Source organism: Ooceraea biroi, chromosome 9 (genome assembly GCF_003672135.1).
Source record: "Ooceraea biroi isolate clonal line C1 chromosome 9, Obir_v5.4, whole genome shotgun sequence".
Taxonomy (NCBI): Eukaryota; Metazoa; Arthropoda; class Insecta; order Hymenoptera; family Formicidae; genus Ooceraea; species Ooceraea biroi.
In genome coordinates this window covers 414,729-435,992 of record NC_039514.1, presented here as the reverse complement: position 1 = coordinate 435,992, position 21,264 = coordinate 414,729, and the positions used below count along the sequence as shown (strand labels likewise).

Sequence of the window (21,264 nt, the reverse complement as noted above, 5' to 3'; positions counted from 1 at the left end):
TTTAAGGAGAATAAGAATTTTGAGCATAGGTTTCGTACGCAATGTGTTCTGTTCTCGGTCAAGTCGTGGATTTCGCGCAGATGTTCCGATCACGAGATAATCATGTAGATATGATAGTGAGGGCGAGGAAAACGCATGGGTGTACGAAGGTTAAATCCGAAGGTCAACTCGCCACGAAGCACTTAGGTCGAATTATCTGCTCGAATTACGTGTACAGCGTCGGATTACCGTAATTTCATATCGCGCTGGCTACCTTACGCGGTTTGCAACGGACTTGTGCACGCTCCGAAACGCCCCGACTGAAACCTATTATACAATGTTGTTGCACACATATATCTCGTATACGTGAACGAATCCATTATTAGACTGCTCGACAATCATCTCGAAACTGAATCTTAAGGTCTTTTCAACGGAAATGACTTCTGACAATATGGCAAGGATGAGTCTTCAAACGACAATAGCTGCGATCAGTCGCACCGGAAATTCTTCCAAACTCGGGATTGACTCATACCGTATGCCGAACATGTCTCGGAAATATTGTAGTAAGTAAGTACCTGGATGTCGTTTGGATACTATTTTTACGGTACATTTGTAGTTTCAGGAAGAGAAAGATTTTGCTGGCGCAGCAGATTTCATTGATTATTGCTGTGTGAATAACAGAAGCTTTGTTAGAATAATAATCTCACTCGTCGGCGACAGCCATCCTCGCAAAACTAATCTCCGAAGACAGAAAAGTTTCTTCTTGATAAGATGAAACGTTATTTATCACTTCTGCTAGGATTTGTGACTTTTGGCGGTGGAACGACGTATTCTTCATGCACGTACGGCACGTATCGCCTTCATTATGGATGAGACTAAAAAAAGAGAGGAAGTCGACTGACGTGTCTCGTAGATTAGGGAGCGATTTGATTCCGTTCGCTCGTGATATTGGCTTGAAGAATCTTTTTCCTTCTCGGAAGGAACTTAAGAGGATTAAGCCGTCCTGCCGTTCCTCGGGCACTTTCTAATACCATCCAGCAATACCGTCCGTCCCTGGACGATGCACTCGGCTCTTCGTGTTTTTTTTGAAAGAAATAATTTTATTCAATGCTTCCAAAAGTTCAAATGTTATCCAAAGCATTTTGCTTTAGGAAACTTGTACATCGCGAAGCACCAAAGTTGCATTTCAGATTTTTGTGGTTTTTTCCCTGAAATGTCTTCACGAATTGGAAAGCTGTAGTTATTAAAAAGGCTTTTCAGTATAAGATAGTTCAGATATTAATCCTTGACCTTCCATGATCCAGCTCGCTTGAACGCTCTTACGAGACGATAATTGGCATTGAATATTGTCGATAATCTCGTCACCGTTATATATGCTAATAACTCGCGCGGTTGACACTTGCCGTCGAACTTGCGATAAATCTCAGCTTCATTGGTTAGCATTGATTGCGCTAATTGGAGATGACGTTAATAATCAACTGTCATAACTTGTGACTGTGGACCAATATTCTTCTTTTAATACACGTCAATTGACAATCAAAAAAGCCAGAGTATCACAAAGTGGCCCAAATTGTCATATCATATTCTTCAATCGTCTTCAGATTGCTTGCTGAAGATAATCTTTTTCTTTATAAACATTTATTTGTTTCCTGTATATTAAAGACATCCGGCATATGAGTTTTGCTAACGTAGAAACCAACGATGATGATTACACTTTGATATTGTGACTCATAAAAATGACGTACAATGGTTAACGAATTCCTGACGTTTTGACAAAGTAAATGATTACCGAGTAAACGAGAGAAATACGAAGTTATCGTTCCAGATGAGTAACTATCTCCAAGTTATTAAAACTTGTAACCATGTTTCATTAAAATGATTTGTTTTATTATTTATTGGTGATTAACATCTTTCTTAAATTTCTTGATTATGCAAAGATGGTTTAGCGGGATCACTCAAAAGTAATTGCGGTACTCATAGAGTCAACTGCGACTCTCGTATTTACAGTAATCGAGGATTTCCGCGCTCTGGTAACAGCGGATGTGAATAATTCCGTCGAGAGTGCGATTTTTCAGGACTCGAAGACGCCGGACGTTCCGTAGCTTCCATAATTGAACGAGTGAATCACATGCGATAGGGACGAGTCTTTTTTTTCTTCAAATGATGTGAGCACGAAGGCTCTATTCGTACGTGCCGAGAACGGAGCAACACATCTCGCTCGACCGAAAATACTCGAGGCGATGATGAGAGCCGTGGATGGTCCGACACGCGCGGACGAGGAAATGGCGGCGACGGTTTCGATGAAACTCCACTCCGGAACCTTGACCGAGTGACTTCATTATTGCGGTTTAACGGCACGAAGGACGGGCCTTATAAGTCGACGAGTCGCGCCGACGCGACGAATTCAACTGATGATTAACATGAATCCAGTCTTTCCGGATCTAATTGTAAGACCTGAGGAATTTATGATATTTTATCTGCTCAAGAGAGAATTTTTTACATTGCCTTTTTGTGTTACACTTTTCCTATAAATAGCATAATTTTTATGCTGATATTATCCTTGGCACATAAAGCATTTTTTAAAGAGCAAATGATATCCTGGAAATATAGCTCTTTCTGGGTCGCTCATTATTATGCAAAATGCTTTTATTATGCAAGATGAAACGATCGTCCGGATCACATTCGCTTGAAGACCGCAATGTCTTTAGGTCTTGTGCACAATACATGCGGAAACTTCCCTCATGGACAACTTGAGAACGCGGGTTGGATGACGATGAGATCAAACAGACCGCACCCTCGCTAATGTGCTCTTTCTTGCGTTTAATGTCTCAAGAAATACTTAGAACGATTGACCTACATGCCAGCGTACGAGTATGAACTCTACTTGAGAACAAAATTGCTGAAGGAAGTTACGCTGCTTTAAAAAATGTACCACGCACTTTATTTGAACTGAAAGAATGTGCTGTTTCTCATGCACGAAATTGGAAAGAAGAATTAACGGTATTCGAATACTGTTTAATTAATATTAAAACACTCTCCCAGCGCCTTATAAGTCTCCTCCAAATTCTCTGAGTAAGCATCGCTTCTTTTCCTTCGGCTTTTCGCTTTAGCACCCACGCGTACCTGCCGCGCGTATTTCTTCCACTTTATTATTCGACTTAACGTTCCTTTCAAAGCACTTGTGCGTTCTTTGTTCGATAAGAAACACGGTAATACGGAGTTTATTCGCGAAAACATCGTCCTACGTACGGTCCGCTTTTTTGTTTAAACATCCGCATTTGCAGATGCACACGACGCGTCTGAACGCACTCAATCCAGTTTTCACGATGCACGCTCTCACGCGTGACGATTTTCCGCGTAAATGATCGCAATAATGAACAATTACGATCGAGTAAACTATATTTTGAAGCTGGAAGCTTGGAGGTTCTTGGAGATTCAATTTGCATTGCAAAGCGGACGTTTACTAGCTCGCATCGGGAGTCGCCTACTGTTGATAGACATTTTGTTGGAAGATAAGAATCGAGGTCGGCGTCGGCGATCGTTTTTATGAAATAATAGTAAAACGCGTAATGACGTACATCATCGCGCGCATTATACATCGCAGATAATGAGCGCAGGTGGCTCGATATGTCGATCGAATGTCTTTGGAATTCGTCTTGGAGCTCTCGTTACGTCACGAGTGATTAAACGTTATAACTATCCATCAAGGGGCGTAAACATCGGCGATCCGCTCTGAAATTGAATCAAATGCTATGTATCCGCTCATATCATGTACTTTATGACTGAATGCTTCTGTTTCTCCCGTTGCTTTCGCAATGGAACTGTAGTCGTAATAATAATACGTGAATAAAATGAAGAATTTTATTATAATTTCCGCTTTTGTTTCTTTTCAAATTCTCTAGCGTGTTCAATTCTTAGATGTATGTAGGATCTCCGGATGTGTATATTTTACTTATATATTTGTGTATCATGTTATTTATATAATATATTTGTGTATCATGTATTTCGCAGAGGAAAAGTGTATACGTGCATTAGCACAAGGGAAGCCGAGTGGACGATGTGCGAAAAGTCGACAGTGCGGCTAGTTGGTTCGATGAAATAACTACCGACATCCCCGTAATTCATTCCGTTCAATTAGAGCGTCCGTGTGGTGCTCATTCCCAGATGGGATGATGGGATTATTCACGGATACACCTATCAGAATGAATCACTCCTCTTTTTGCTCAACAAGAAAAATAAGCAATTTTAGCGCTGACGTTCCAAGATGTAATCAAGAAATTCCATCAATTCCAAACTTCATCTTAGATAAATTAAAAAACAATATATAGAAGTGCATATAACGATAGAAATTTATACTATATTTCAAATACGTCATACATTAAAATATAGAAAAGAAAATTGAAAGATATTAAGATCAAGGTTGCGTTTGTGCGCAGCTGGACTGCTTTAACATTTGATTCGAGGCAGCCACTGAAGTATCGTGCTTCGAATCTATTTTCTAAAGCGAAACGCTGCTCGCGAGAAAGAGCAGTAAATGTTGCATGTCGCGCATCAGATGATGATTTAATAGGGACTCCGGGACCGCTTCGGTCCATCGTGTTTGTTTGTCACGAGTCGTGCTTAATGTAGATCGATCCTGGGCTCCTCGTGCACACGATGTCGCTGGCGTTCATTGGCTGTTCAATTATATGACGAATGTGTTTTCCGTCTCGCGTGCTTTGGGATCGACATACAATACCCGGCGGGATATATCGAATCACCGAGGCCGCGTGTCTGCTTACGAGATATAATAACGTGTGGTTCAATAACAGCATAGCGTAGCATTAATGAGAGTAAACCATATATAATGATATTAATAATTATATAACAATTATTTAAAGCAATAAGTATTATAAACTTTATCTGCTTCATGTTTGATGAATCTATACTGATTAATAGTGCGATAATGAATTCGTGAAGGAAATTCTAGTTTTAAGATTGTTGATTTAATATTCTTTTCAAGATTATTTTCTTCCATATACATATATCTTCCTTGACTAGGAGATTAATTTTAAATGCTCTTCATACGCGAACTTTACGACATATCGGCATGCATATCGCAAGATGATGCGCGTAATTGACTGCCGCACACGATCGCGACGGGTCATTTGAATGAATCCACTGTTACGCATTTTCTGTAAGCATCACATCCGGAAGCTTGCTTGTGTGCATGGCTGACCCTTCCGGCGGGGTGATCTCCTCGTTCAATCAAACGGAGAAGCGTAAAACGCGCGCACATTGAGATAATTACGTAACAGACAGCTGAAATAAACAAGATTTTAAGTATCACGAACGTAGCGAAATTAGTGAGAGGGAAACAGACATTTCCTTGGTCTTCTTGGTAGATTGTTTAACAATTAAATTGCAATTGATAGAAGCATGATATTATAGACGGAATCGCATTTTTTTACGCTTACGTATGATCGCTCTCTCCATCGTGTTCACGATCGACATAATAAAATCCTTTTCTTATGGAACTACAATGTATACGTGCAATGGATTGTTATTATTATCGATTGGAGACCGCGATCGAATCTCGATCGGGGTCGATCGCTCTTACGACAGCGAAGCGTGGTCGTTCCAGCCGACGACGGTATTCGTTCGTGCAGAACGTTATTTCGTTTCTTTGCGATCGTCCACGCGAGCGAGAGCGATACGTTTGAGTTTCGTTCGAACGAGGCCACGAATCCCGCGTGAGTTCGTTTGGCCGTAGGGTTCGCTATTAAATCGTCCATGTTCGGCAGATGTGGTTCTTCTTGGCGTGAGGAAGCTCGCGCTTTCTGAGAGCGCTATTAAGTGCACACTCGATAGCGATATTTGATATTTCTTCTGGCTAGAATATCAGTGCCTCAGAATTGAAATGATTGAATTATTTATTAGATAATTCAATTGAAGTAATTGAAATAATTGCATGTAATTTGTCTTCGAGGCGACTCATTAATCGCACTAATCCGAGTAAGCGTTGACTTTCGTAGAACGCACTCTGCTCACGGATTAACGAGGAAACGATTATCGATGAGACATCCTTATGTGTCACGACCACCGAAATCGCATTATAGACAGGAAGAACGGTGACTCACGCGGACGTTACTGCATTCTGCGAGTCCTTTCCCCGTTTAATGCACGAGGCGATTCTGCATATTATCATGGGTTTTGCCGCAAACCCATGATAAAGCAGTCTCACATATGTGTATATCATATATGTGTGCGCGCTTTTGTTTTCTTTTTTTAATTTATTTCTTCGAGATAAAAAGATCTCTCTCTCTTTTTCTCGAAGAGAAATCGTTTTCGTATAACATATTATACTTCAAAATTTAATACAATATTTTTCAAAATTCGTCCCAATGTCTCATTTGCTTATTTTCACGGAATTACGCATCGTTAAATTGTGTTATGGTCGAGTTAACGATGTAATTTTGCGCAACAGTCTGGCGCATTAAGTAAGCCTACCCTTCGAGATCTAGAATTTTGCGGGTAAAAACGGCACGATGACTCAACGTCCACGTTTTCGCGCGGCACATCCGCAACTCTTGTGCACATGTAAGAATAAATCTACACATTCGAATCTCCGAGTACGCATCCGCTCTTTTCGGCGGCCCCCGAGTATGAAAAAGCGCTATTGCGTACTTTTGGTTCGGTTTGCGCACATGTGGAACCACTTTCCACATCCTTCCCGGTTACATTACCGCGATTACAGGGCTCTTCATGAATCTTTTATTGCCGTTTCGGCATGGAGTAAGGATGCCTTTATTTTCTGTCCCGTCAAGAATATATTTTACTTTTAAGAATAATTCTATTTTCACTTTCTTTATATCTTGGTAAAAAATTTCAGGCTTTTTCCAATGTCCCGGCATTCCCCTAGTTTAATTGCGAGTGCATAAGTTCCTCTCATGATCCTGGTTGCACATGGCTGCCTTATTCACGTGCGGGTGCAAGCTAGAGTATACGGATGCACACCGCATCGTGGCGAAAGCAGAAAGGCATCGAGACAATGGAACATTGTTGCGAGCAACGATGGTGCGACGATACACAGCGGCACACAGTGCAAGGAGTCTCATGTCTGCTTCTGATCTCGCGAGATGTGGCGCGTTGCGTGCATGCGTATGTGCGTGCGTGCGTGCGTGAGTGCGTCGCGAAGAGCGTTGGACTCGATGCCGGGTTTAAAGATAGCTCGTGACGTCAGCGGAGCCTTTGCTCCCGAACTGCTGCTGCTGTTGCTGCTGGCACCCAATATATAACTCGCCTGGAACTCGCATCGTCCGATTCGCTTGTTCTCGCGAATTTCGTAATTGCCGACCGTAAAATATTCCGGGCCGCCGCGCCGTAAGCGGTTCTCCAAGATTCTGTAAGAGTAAGGGAATTTTTTCAAGTTTCCTTGAGACTCACATCACAAGTAAAAGTAAAACGATAAAATTTCTGGTTTCTCTTAATGCGAATTACAAAGTGAATAGTGTGGTTTGCACTTGCGCTCGCGATAAAAAAATGTTTCTTCGCGGAAAGCACCGCGTGTACGGCGAACTTCGCGTGGAGCAAATCGCGCTCACGCAACGGATGCACTCCGAGTAACATCGAGTGCCATTACGGGCGACGTCGAAGAGGAACGCGTCAGTCTTGCGAAAATAGCTGCTGCTCGCGACGGCGGCAAACAACACGAGAAACGAATTGCCAGTTGCATCACGAGGAAGAATCTGCGTGATACTCGATCCGCGTGTACTCGAAAGAGACAAAAAGAGAGAGAGAGAGAGAGAGAGAGAGCTGCGACATTCAGCGAAATATCATAGTATTTTTTTCTTGTACGGAAGATTGCTGCAGGCGCTATAAATTAATGCGTTTTAAGCGGACGATCAGATCTGCGTCGCGCGAGGAACAGCGCACCCGAGAGAGAAAGTACAGTCTTACGTTTTATCTCAAATTATCAGCCATGCTAATATTATGTCCCGCAATTATCGCCCGGTATAGCCGGTCGTTATCTTATCGCATATTTTCGCGCGAACCTTGCTACCTGCAAGGTTGGTTCCATTTTCGACGAGTCGTCGCATCGTCACAAAAATCAACCGAGCTGCTTTCCTCTTTACGCAACGCGCGTGATGCTCTCGTCTATTTTCCCCAGATACATCGACACGAAGCAAAACGATAAAACGAGCACATTTGTCTGCCGGGAAATGACGGTGAATTGTTCCCCTCATTCATTATCCGTTCCCATAAAATCCTGCCTATCCCGAGCTCTCGGAGGTCGGAGCTCCGTGTGAACCGCACGTGGAAAGGTGAAGGCTCGCCTACGCGCCGTGTGCGAATGGTCCTTCCATCCCTTCCATCTTCAACAACGTCTATTAACGCGTAACTAAGTGCACATTATCCGTCTACCTGTATGGAGGGACCGCGTTATGCGTAGGCGGAACTTGTCTCTCGCGCTTTCCATTCACTCGACGGACGGACGGACGGACGGACGTATGTAAGCACGCACATACGCACGCACGTACGCACGCGCGCACGCCTGCATGCCCATTCATGGTGTTTAGTACCTGCAACGTACTGCTGCACGCCATTCGTCACGTACGCGTGTCTGCGGTCCTGCAGATCCTCATCGACGTGCGCTTTCAAATCGGCGATTTCGCGGAGATCCGCGTCTCCGTGTACGGGAAAGCGGATTTCTCGGGCTCGGGATCGATTAAGACACACTTTGCGAGACCGGGGAGACCTTTAACATGAGATACGAATCTTGCGGAGACGCGCAACACACCGTCCGATACATTCTTGATCGTAAAGCGAGATCTGTATACTTGCACTGAAAGCAAATTGCACCGAGATATCGAATGGAGACATTAAAGAGATTTCTCAAGTAATTCTTTCGATCTTCCGCGAAAGATAGAACTATCGTAAGTATTCATTGAATGATACCGTTGCTCTTCTCTTCTCCTCGTTTACGTCGTACGGGACCTCCGTACGGAATCGCGTGTTCGCAATACTGTCCCTGTCATTGTGCGGTTCTCCGAAGTGGCGTCCATTGAGCGCGACAATGCACTTTATGTCGAATTATCAAAGGAGCGTTACGCCGCTTTATTTATAGATACGATAATTAAGCGCACTTGAAAAGTCTGAATGGCGTCTGAAAGGCCGACGTTCGACAGTGATGCATGTGATGCAATGGGGGAGGAGTAATAATAGTAGATAAAAGTCAGCCGACTCGCGCGGCTGATCAAAGCGTTGCCCACGCATCGCAGTCGCGTTTATGCCCGTAAATCGCAATTCTCTCTCCCCCCTCTCCCTTCCTATTTCTCTCGACCCACATCTCTGGACCCGCTGCGTACATCCGTGATTAGATCCATGCTCGACTTCGCTTAAATTCCGTATTAGACAACTGAGATTTGTAGACTGACCAATCAAAGTGTAGCAAGCAACGTTCCGATTGATCGAATCCCAGTCTGCATTCGTAGCCTGACACGGGCTTGAAAGTCCACCTCAAACACTCCGCGCGTTGTTGGAGAACGGTCCAGCTTCGCGTACACGAATCGGAGTGTTTATCGGCGGAGGAACGCGTGGCTCCCGCCGCATCAAAGGGATCCATTCATATTAATCGGAGTACCGCACGAAAAAATTCGAGTGTTATCGCGTAATTACTGCGGCCGAACCGCGTATTGATACGTACATAGCCACGGCGCGTTCGTGGCGGTATTTTCAATCGATCGCCGGAGCGGAGGGCAAGAAGGCGATGCACTGCGACGTCGTGTATCGCGGGTTATCGTTTGTTTCCGGAAGTAATCAGCTGCGCGGCGTCTATGAAGAGTCTTGTACACCACGTATTTCTTGTATCGCACGTTGCATCGACGACGTTGCTCGCACACCGTTACTTTGCGGTCCTTAGATCGATGCTCAGATAACGCGGCTGGATCTCACGAAAAGACCTCTGCGAAGATTCCAATATAATGCTTTCATTTTATCTGAAATTAAATCTTTTTTAATGGAGTAATTATGAAATAATAAATTATAAATTAATATAAGTATGACACAAACTTTGACTCATCTCTTGATATGTATTACATGATAATATATTGTTCTCTCTTTGAAAGCAAATTAATGCTCCTTTAATTTCAGCTTTGTATGGAAATAAAAATATTCCAAACAAGAAAGAAAGAATAGTTTTATGGCACCGCAAACTTTCGATACCAAACTCGGTTCTACTATCTTACTTCATGTAGTCATCGAACATTCACGATCAGGATGCGAGCACCGCCGGATGTCGAATGGAAAGTTTCGCGAAACCCGCTTTTTGCAGCGGAAACACTGTTACCAGGGGAAGAAGAGATGTGACATCAGCGGAAGTGGATGATATACTCCCGCAGGGAGTACGTCACTGAGCACGTGGACTTAAAGGATATGCAAGTCGATAAGCGACCGATATTCTTGCGTCCGTACGTGCATACGGGCACGTTACTTCCTTCCGCGAAACTTTTCGCGATACTTGCCGTTCTTCAGCGTGCTTCGCGCAAATTTAATCAACAACACTTTGTCAAGCAATAATTTATATCAGCGACTATCAGCTATTAGCTATTTACCTTCAATATCGCACAGATAACGCGATTTGAGGAAACGCATTTTTCCGCACATGAAATCTTTCTCGTCGAATCTCTTCCGTTGGAAAGGCAAAACAAGTCCGAGCGATAGTTTCACGATTGATGTTTCGAGAAGATCGTGCTCGCTCTCACGCTTTGTTCATGAGCGAGCGAAGTCAAGAGCACAATGCAAAATAAAGGGTGGAACGGCACGCATTCACGCGATATCCGGAAGAGCGTGAGTACGCGTGGATCCGCCGGCTCGGCTGTCTCTCATTACCGCGTGCATTTCCCGTGGAACGACTAATTGCGCTCGTTCGCCCCCTGTACCGGTTATTTTCCCCCTGGGTTCTCTCCCGCCTTTTCCGCTCGCTTTCCTTCGCTCGCACGACGTCGCGGCTGAAAACGGCCGCGCTCCCGGCACTCGCTCAGGACCCGTCTTTTGTGTCGCAGCCGCAGCTGAGGGTGAAATCGATTTGCCTCGCGATACTGCCTCGAATCCCCTCGCGACCTTCGTCGTTCGCGCGTTGGACGATCTCAAGCCGGTCGGAACGGAATTATGAGCGCGAATAACGAGAAATGGTAATTCGATGGCGGGTCTGATCGTAGGCGCGTGATTTAGCTCGCGACTTTGAAAAAGGAAACGACCTACGAAAAATGAATGCGTAGGTAGCGATAATTTTTTTCGTAGCGGCAAAGCATCAATATCTTGACTGGCAGAATAGAGTTTCTTGAGATTTTGAGCGCCTGTGCAAATATTATGTCTTGTCATTTGTCATCTGTCTTGCGCATTTCCCAATTATGCTTTCCTGCAAAATTCGTGTTACTAATAAATCGTGCGTTCACTGTATTAAAATTAAAATTCTTAGATTATAACGTCCATGGTATACTGTAACAATATACTGCTAGTTCCGTAACGTTAGATGTTAAAGTGTTTACATCGTCGCGCGCTTAGAATATACAGATATAGCCGGTCATAAAAGTCTGGTTCAACCGCGTGCCAGACAACCACCCGAGGAAACATATTCTTAACGCAGTCTTTTATCGTCTAACCGACCTGGCTTTTAAGATACCTTTTTAAGACGCACCAGCTCGGTGATTTGTTTGAAGAAGACACAGAGATCCACCACCGTGGTGTGTGTTATGAGGGATCCAATAATATCCCTCCAAACTTGCCAGTCATCTCCACCTTCAAGAACCCCTTTTCTATAAATATATTTCTGTAACCCAGTTCGTTGAAAGGAAAGGACTGAGGGGGTGAGCAGCAGGCGCCATAAACCGAATTTATCGTGTGATGCAATGTTTCTCAGATTTGCTCAATATCAGGAAAATCCGCTCGTAGCAAATCGTGAGATGAGGAAATGAGAAAACAAACATGTGTTCGCATTTCTTTTTCTAGGTATTTTAATTTAATTTACAAGGTACAATCGTAACAACGCCTCTGCTAAAGAAAGCTGAACGATCTTGAATTAAAGCGTCGCGAAGAGGATTTTTGTTCGCGATGGCCAACGTTTCGTCTGGCCGTCTCGTCCGACCAGCCACCGCGAGGTCGTTGTTCTGACATTTATTGTCCCCAGTGCCAGTCCTCCCGCTCCCTCCGCGTATATCGTTCTTCGCGTTCGCTTTTGCCGCACGTTCATCTTCCTCCCTCCCTTTGTGGAACTCTTTTTTTCGCGTTCTCTTCTCCACCGTTCTTTTCCACTTTCAACCACTCTCGCACCTTCTCTTGTCATTCGTGTAATTGCACGTGCGTGGTCATCCCCTGCGTGTACGGGAGTTCCATGAAATTCTTTCTTTTTTACCTTTTAACGAGAGAGGTTCCATCTGCAAAAAAATTGAGTTCGCTCAAATTGCGTTAACCGTGCGATAATGAAAGCTAAAAGTTACGCACTCGGTGTTACTTGAAGAGGAGATTCCGATTACAGTATAATCTCGATGTGAGCCTCGATACAAGACTCTTTCGCTTCAGGTTTACTTTTACTAATACTAGTATCGTCTTCTTCCGTATTAGCAGACGGTCCAAATGATAGAGCACAAGTCTTCGTACATGCTTATATTACTAGAAGCCTCCATGGAACATACGTATAACGTTTCGCAACGACAAGGGAAGATAAATCGTTAATAAAACTGAACATAGACTTTTTTGTCGCAATGAGGACGTGTTCTTTACAAGTCCATTTTTGCTAATTTTCCATCTCCAACAGTTGGCTTGTATCAAGGTCCTAATGTGAGAAATGCAATGTTATTGGGTATGCAATGTGGAATGTATATTTTTTGCGTACGACACACAAGGCGATTTTCCATTCACCGTGGAGGCGGACTTCTAAAGTTCCCGCACTACGGCTGGCAAGCATAAGCTCGACACTCCGCGATACACGTAGGATTATGTAAAGGCACTTCCTGCAATCCTTCATCTCGTGTGCTGCGTGTGGGCGATACACGCGAACGTCGCTCTATTTGTTCATGCTTCAAGTCCAGATCATTTATAATATGCCTCGAAATTATCTCATCGGGTATAAATAAGATTAACAGTAAAGATTGCGAAAGCATTCATTTTTACAAAATTCGAGATGGAAGATTAAGTGAGCTACAGACTAAATATTTTACTGTTTTCGTTCAAACAATGAAAATCGTGCAAAAAGATGTTTCTGCTGCAAAAATCGTTCTGGCGATCCGTGTATCATGTTACTCACGCAGTTGCACTATTATAGTTTTGTTTTAGAATATTAGGAGCCGAAAGAAAGAAAGGCTTTGAGCTTGCCGTTAATCAACAATGCTCGTTCTTAAATTGAAGTTTAATTGGAAACGATTGAAGCTAAACGTATTAATCCGAATCATATATATGATGACCCTCATAGAATCTTCAGCACGAAGTGTGTTGCGTAAAAAAGACATAAATTCTATTTTCAACTTCAACATTGCTTTGCAATTAATTCCTAACGTTTTTTTTAAAATAACTGTATTGAGAAAAATCATTTTAAAGTTGGTTCTACCAACCCACGTCCAATTGGGCTAATTTGTTCGACACACCCGCTCTTATTCGGTTCACATTCGCCGACGAAATCGATACGTCCCTGCATCGCTATCTACAGTCACTACTCGTGGTATCTTCCTGCCTACTGGTCATGTATTGTTAACAGTGTCCGATATCCGTGAAGTCTGCATTTGTGACACAAATGATTACATAATTCTGCTATTGAAATGCCGTGAGATTGTAGTAAGAATCTTATCAAATTTTTCGCTTTGTTTCGCCTATTTCATGGAAAAGAATTTTTTAATTTAATGCAATCCAAAAGTTATAGACATCAGTCTCTGTTTATAAAAGATTGAGTCTTTGATTTATCGAAAGGGAAAAATAAAAGAAACAAATAATGACAATCACGTGTCTTGTTATTCAATACGTAAACGAGCTCATAGAATTGACATTTAATTATCCATTTTAAGTACGAGGTTTAAAATAATTTGTCTCGCACATGTTATGTTTAGAATATGATTATTAGTCGCGTATAATCTTCTCTGCACCATGACAATTTATGTCTGATGTAATAACGTTACGTCGCCTTTCTGCCTGAATGTCATGTGAAACGGCCGTATCGATCATTTTACGGATACCGAATATCGAACGTAAGGAGTGTTCCTGACCCGATTTTATCGTCTACTATACCGTAATAGCTACCCAGCCTTCGCAAATTCCAGCATTTTCTAACAATGCAATTAAAGCCAACGATTCTCTGCTTTGAGGAAGAGAAAGAAAGCTAATTATTAATATATCTCCTTTTCTCTCTCTTTTTTTCTCTCTCTCTTTCGCTTCCGGAAGAGCGAACAACATCGAAAAAACTCAAACTGTCGACGACGACAACGACGACAGTTACGACCTTCACTCGTTAATTAAATTCAGCATACATATTCATCCACTCGCACGGAGGAAGTCTGTACAGGTAGCGTCATCGTTGCGCCGCCGTTTTCTCATTTAATGACAACGTCGCGATAACTTTGTCATCCGAAAGAAATAAACAAGCGAATTCGCGTATTCCTTGACATCAATAGTATTTATGTTTCCAATTTCAACTTTTCTCTTCTTGTTTCTATCTCCAATCTTTTCTTCAAGAAATGGACTCAACAATGATGTGTGTATAGTGATCCGTTATTGATGAGTTATCAGAAATGTGTCGATTCCATACGAAAAAAGATGGATAAGATAAATTAACTAAAGAACAGACGTATTCGGAAAATGCCAACGATGTCTCGTGCGGCTCTTCATATATTTTTACAGAATCAGTGATTTCAATGCACAACAACAACGTGAGGAATATTAAACGGACACCTGTTGCACGCTTATGAGAGAGAGAAAGCGATCGATATCGCGCGATACTTCGAGTGCACGGACCTGTGCACGATTCTGTGACATTAATAAACGTCTATGATGTTGAAAGGCTTCCAACTGGTTGGAGGTTCAGCGAGCTGAAAGACGCTGATTCTGCTTTGAGTTTGTTAGCGAACAAAGCTACCAAGTTTATGGATTCAATCACAACATGCAACATGTTTTTTACATCAATTTATCCTCTTGTAATATACTATACCAGAAAATAACTCATATTTCCAATTATTTTAGGTATCAATGTTTTAAATCTGCTGTTTGAAGAAATTACGCGAGTTTCGTAACATTCTATTCTATTTTCTATCATTTTAATATAGAATCGTCTCAGTGACTCAAATTCGCTTGGTGAGATCGTTCCGAGTGTCCCTTGTGTCCAGCAATTATATTCAACCAACCGCTACACTGTTCTCACTGTGTCCGTCCGATTAGGAGGCGTGACAGATCAAACGATCAGATTAACTCCTATTACCCTAATTTCTGCAAATATTTCTTCGTTGCGTTCTCTGTCGCTTGTTAAACACTTGTTAAACAAACAAGCTCGTTTTTCCTTCCCAAAAAAGTTACAATGTCGCGGAACAATATTAAGCTTGATCTACAATGTGTCTTTGCTTCTTGTTTCTTGCTTTTTTCATCTTGCTTTTTGGCTTCTTGACTACTATTTTAAGGTAAAAGTTGACGAACTTTGAAACAGACGAAAAACACAATTGTCATCAAAACAGGTACGTCGAGAAAGCGTCAGATAAGAGAAAAGATTCAAGAAACAAGATGCAAAGAGCACATTGTAGATCAGACTTTATCCTCTCGATAACGCGGTTCTCGTAAGACGTGTAAATGTTTTTCGCGCCAGTGGAAATTCCTCTGTAGACTCTTGAGCGCTAATGCAAAATTAATCGCCCTAATTACCTCACGTTCACATTTACGTAATGATCTATTTAACATGCCACAAGTGCTGCTCTGCATGAAGATTAACGAATTGCAGATAGTGCGAACGACGAATAATCCGACTAGCGAGTTATCTAACGAGCAACAAAATTTCAATGTAAAACTTGTAACGACGTCTCACGCGTGCAACGAGCTGCGTAAGAACGTTTTCAATCTCCGTGGCTGGGTTAATCGTATTATTTAACGACGCCGACGTGCTCTCGAGAGGCGTAATGACGTGAGTTGCTTTCGTAACGCCTCTTCATGGAACGAACCGATCGTTTCGCGGCTGATCTCTCATCTCGCACGCTATTAAATTACGAGCTGCATCTGGAGCTTCGTGTCGCGGCGTTACAGACGGATTAAGCTAGAGTCGGAAGCGTCGGGCTTGAGTCAGCGCTTATTTTAGAGCAATTAAGCCGGCATATGAAAACAAATATTCTCTACTATCTACTAAATTTCTTCTTCTCCGTTTTCAATTATTTTAGCTCTACGAGATCTATCGAACAGATATCAGTATTTTCAGCACATCTTACAGATTTCAAGATTAAAAAAGTATTTTGTATATTTATTTTTGTGGGAAAAAAATAAAAAATAAAGCTGTAGGATGCAGGAAGTTTATACCATGTGACATTCCCCATCTCTGACGTCATAAAACCAGAATGGCAGCTTAGAAATAGTCAATCCTTTATACATATATTAACGTTAAAATGACATTAAATTAAGAAAAAAAGATAATATAATAATATATTAGGTTGATATAAGATAATATAATAATGTATTAGGTTGTGGCATAATTTCTGTCATATTAGGGTGTTGCATAACCCTTTGGAAGGGTGCCTTTGCCACCCTTTTCTGTGACGCATTCCGTATTTTTCTGATATACCTTTGTTAATTATTTACATTCGTTTTCGCGCGCGTTTATCATCGCAGTTTCATCTTTCCGATAAGCAACGCCAAAAAACGTCGCTATAATTATCAAAACGATATCTATTTAAAAAAGATATATATCTAAAGTACTATCAATTATCTCTCGCCTGTTATATAAGTGTTATCTGTTATATAAAGTTAGAGTTATCGTAATTGTTTTACTTTTATTTTATTATTGCGTCACCGTACAGCGATTGGATCAATGCGCGATTGCGTCTCCCGGGATTCAATCGTGAATCGCTGCTCGTATCGTGAAAATCCGATTACGGATCAAGGGGGATCTGGTTTAAATAGAAGCAACGCAACAGGTCCGCCAATTTGCATATCTCCCGTCTTCGTTGTCGACTGAGTGAAATCTGCAGTTTAATTGCTGATACTTACGCTTCCGGTCATAACTTCTATAATGGAGAAGAGAAATTAAGAGAAGTCTATTTTCTCGACGCGAAAGATTTCCATCTGGTTGTTTTATCAATATACACGATTTATTAATTATACAAACGCAGCAATTACACATTGATAGATTATTTATCAATTGCAGTAATATGTTAATCGTGTGATTAGTTTATCTTTTCAGATGAAAACTTCCACGTAAAATTACGGATGCGGATTATGTAATTCTGACTTATTCTGGCTACGATTTTGCTGTAATGTTTAATTTCATTATGCAACGCGACACGGTTTATCGGGCGAGCTGAAAGCTGAAAGAACTGAAACCATATTTCCAGCTACCGTGCGGTATTCCGACAAGTAAAGCATATACGCGGCTTTATGTACCACAAGAGGGTAGCTCGACAATGTTGAAGCACGCTTTAGACTTCGAAGTGAAGAGGGACGAGAAATACGAGTAGCTAGGGGTACTTGGACACCGCCTTCGTTTGGGTGCGACTCAGACTCGGATTTATTACTTTCTTTACCTTCTCAAGATGCTTATAAGAAAAGTAACAGATTAAATAAAGAAAAATGTTAATTTCCTTCTCGCATATGTACTTTATTCTTGAATATTTTATACATCGTTATCTGTTTAATACATGTGTAGGTATATTTAGCAACATCGCGTGAGATGCGAAGATTTAAAAAGCACCGCAAGAGATAAGATTACGCGGTACTTACCACGTAATATCACATAATATCACGAGCGCCAATCATCATCATATATCTCAACAAGTTATTGATTAACACCATCAAAAAAACAACGGAGCAGGATGTCTCTTTTATATACGCGGCGCCTCTATTAAATCATGCTGTTTTAAAAATCTCCGCGCATTTTCACGGCTCGATTCACCCCTGAGAGGAAGCATGTCCCCTCGAGTTTAACAGGCTCGATAGCACGTGTCCCCAACCCCCTTTTAGCCTTGAATAACTCGCGTTTCTTCATGCGGGATGCAAGGAGAGTCGTGAAAACTCTTCGTTTTCCGCGCTGGAATCCATACGAGAAAGAGAAAGGCCTTGGTGCATAATATGCGGATTACAAACGCCTCATTATCATGCATAGCTTTACATCTCGACTTCCGCCTAACGTTTGTCGCTGTGAGATGGAAAGGGGATGTTGTACGCGCCGCCACGTGCGTACCCTGCTTTGTTCCCTTATTAAACCTCACCCTCTTTACTCTGGGCAGCGTTTGTAAACGCTTCTCTAGAGTTTACACAGGCCGCACGTGCCCCGTAAGCCTTTCGTCGTTTACACGTATAGCGGATGCGCGCGTTTCGCAATACCGCTACCGAGGATTTAACTTTCTCTTTCTCTTTCTCTCTTGAAGATTTCTCTTCCCCTATGGCGGCCATGCGTTAACGAGACTACACGAATGCCGTAAACGTTTCCGTTATTGTCGCAAAACACTTGAAAGTTTCCCTTATCATGAAGAGTCATTTCAAGCAGCTAGAAACAACTCGAATCAACACAGAAGTAGGATTATTTGTTTTATGTGAAACCGTACCAAGTATATCCTAATGAGTATTATATTTTATCATTTTATTTATTATTATTATTATTATTAAATATTATATTTTCGCGATTAGATAACAATATTAGGAAAATATCCGGAAGTCAGGAAACAGTAGTTTGTTCCGCTGGCGATTATTTCGCTTCCTGCCAGTGCGTGTTTCCTGCACCTCTTTGACGACGTAACGAACGCAGACGGGTTCTGTTTTGTACCAGAGACTAATTTCACGTGTTGGGATGAAGCTGCTAGTGTCGCGTGTACGAGCTCCTCCGTACCCTGTGTGGGTATAAATAGATGCTATGTGCAAATATCGCGGTCGTTGCTACCGGGACGTGCCGCAGGAGTATTTCGCGAACGCAAATCGAACAAGTCTAATTTGCGCTCGGCGAGCCTTGATTTTATGGCTCCCCATAGTCGCACGTGAACCTCCCACCTTTCCTCTTGGTCGTTCTTCAAAGATATTGATGAGAAATTTAAATGCAATTGGAAATAAATATATCTTTATGTCCATGTTATTATTTGCATTAAATTATGTTTCACAAATCATTCGAACACTGCAAAATGTTGCAAAATGTTCCTTACTCTGTAGAAAATTAGGAGCATACTTTTAATTATTCATTTTCAACGTTTTTCTTCCTCAACGTTTTGCTTTCTTACATGAAAGCACATCATCCAGCGTTCCAACGTCGTTTCGTTTCGACGTTGTGTTTCCGGTGCTGGAAATACGAGTTACGACCAGGAAGAAACGTGGTGCTGACCGTTTCTGTGTCACGGTGCCGCTCCTAGCGGTATACACGTTATTGTTATGCGGCAAGCACTTTCTTGTCCCAAGCGAATCGACATACCATTTGCTTTCGTCGTGTTTCTTCTCACATAAGAGAATCGGTCTCTCCTTACGCTTATTCGTTAAATTAAGCAAATAAAATTGCTAAAAGCAGATGAAATTTCACTTGAATAAAAAAAAGTCCAAGGCACACAGTGTGACACAAAGCAATTCAGTGACTAAAATCTTGATCTATCGCGAGATGGGGTTTTACGTAAGCAAATGAAATGAACGAAACGAGACTATTAGTCATTAAAGAAACATCCGGAAGTCATTAATTCCAGGTTCGCGTATCTAAACTTTTGCGCGTTGTGCGTCCTCTTCAAGTCATACGTCGTCATTGCCCTTACGACATTAATGTAGAAGCCGAATGCTGCTAAAAGTTGAGTAGTACGCTGTCCCACGATGCACACTGCACTTTAACGGCTCGTCGTTTCTGCGCAAAATGTCGGCAAATGTCAGTCCCATCGTGTTTTCGCCGAATGTGACCTGCAATCGATACCTGTAATATCAATGATTTTTCTTTCAGGTCTCATTACTGCTAAAATAAAATATCGGTGGTAATTCTATTTTTATCGCGAAGCAGAAGGAAACGCAAACAGAAAATGAAAAAAAAAATGAAACCGAAGATGAATTTGCGTACTTCTGTTACGTGAGTGATCCGCTGTTCGAACGAAAACAAGCAGTTAACAGGCGAGTGGCTGGTCCCGCACGACGTTAAAATCCGCGAAATATTTATAGAACACAGCTGCGATCGTGGTGGATATACGATCCGCACAGTATATGTCATTTTTCCAGATCAGCGAGTGCGAGTATTCTACGAAATTTTCATGAATTTCATACTTTTCTCCCCTTTCAAGTTATCGATATGAATCATAGAATTATTATGATTCACTAGAGAGTTTAAATTTTTTCTAATTGTTATATGCTGAATTTTTTCAATGTACCATTTGCGTTTTATATCTACAATCAGGATGTAATTGTAGTGTATGTGTCTCCTCTCTTCCATATTCAATTTTATGGTGTCCGCTCGTATCGCTTTATCACGTAGCCCCTTACAATTGCAATACCATGTGTGCGGCTTAATGGAGTCTTTAAACGGTCCCCTCGGAGACCCGCACGGATTTTCGGGTAGCCCAAAGTCGTTAAATGGAGCGCGCAGGAAATGCGGCGCGAACAGCTGTGAAAATTGACTTTTCGGCGAAGCGTGAACGCTCGTTTGCCTTGTATTCCGTCGTAATCCGATGTCTTGTTCTCGGCGCGAGAGGTCTGCGGCTTCGAGGGACGAAACCCTTGAGTTACCCTCCTCTCTCGCGCCCGACCTTGTCCAGTATTCTGAGCCTTCTGAGCATATTTGCTGGGGACGTACATGACTATCATATTCTCCGCTCAAAGCATTGTTAACAGATTGACGACGCCCCTGGTGACACCGTCCCGGGATACTCGAGTCTCTTCAGTTCTAAGAGGAGCTTTAGAATTTGCCTTGTGCGGCATTTGACACTTTTGCTAAACTGAAACTTTATTTCACTGTAACTAAATGGGCACGTAGTAAAACAAATGAAGAGAAGATCGTTATTGTCTATAAAAAGAAATATCGATACTTTTCTATTCATGAATTAGACAAAATATCAAATTGGTACTGAACTAAACGGTGTGAATCAGTAACGATGGTCGCCTTAATTTTTCTATTTTCTTCGTGTTGCA

General features: G+C 42.0%; 1 protein-coding gene and 1 long non-coding RNA gene across 2 annotated transcripts in view; one reads left to right on the top strand and one right to left on the bottom strand.

The window, feature by feature from the left end:
* Positions 1-21,264, top strand: part of LOC105276136 (unc-112-related protein) — a 29,631-nt gene that overhangs the window by 3,390 nt on the left and 4,977 nt on the right. The gene's annotated exons all lie outside the window — the stretch shown is intronic.
* On the bottom strand, positions 1,843-21,259 carry LOC105276135. The gene is made up of 2 exons (XR_003406974.1): positions 9,396-21,259; positions 1,843-7,361 (listed from the first exon to the last, which is right to left on the bottom strand). It is a non-coding gene; the product is annotated as an uncharacterized LOC105276135 (long non-coding RNA).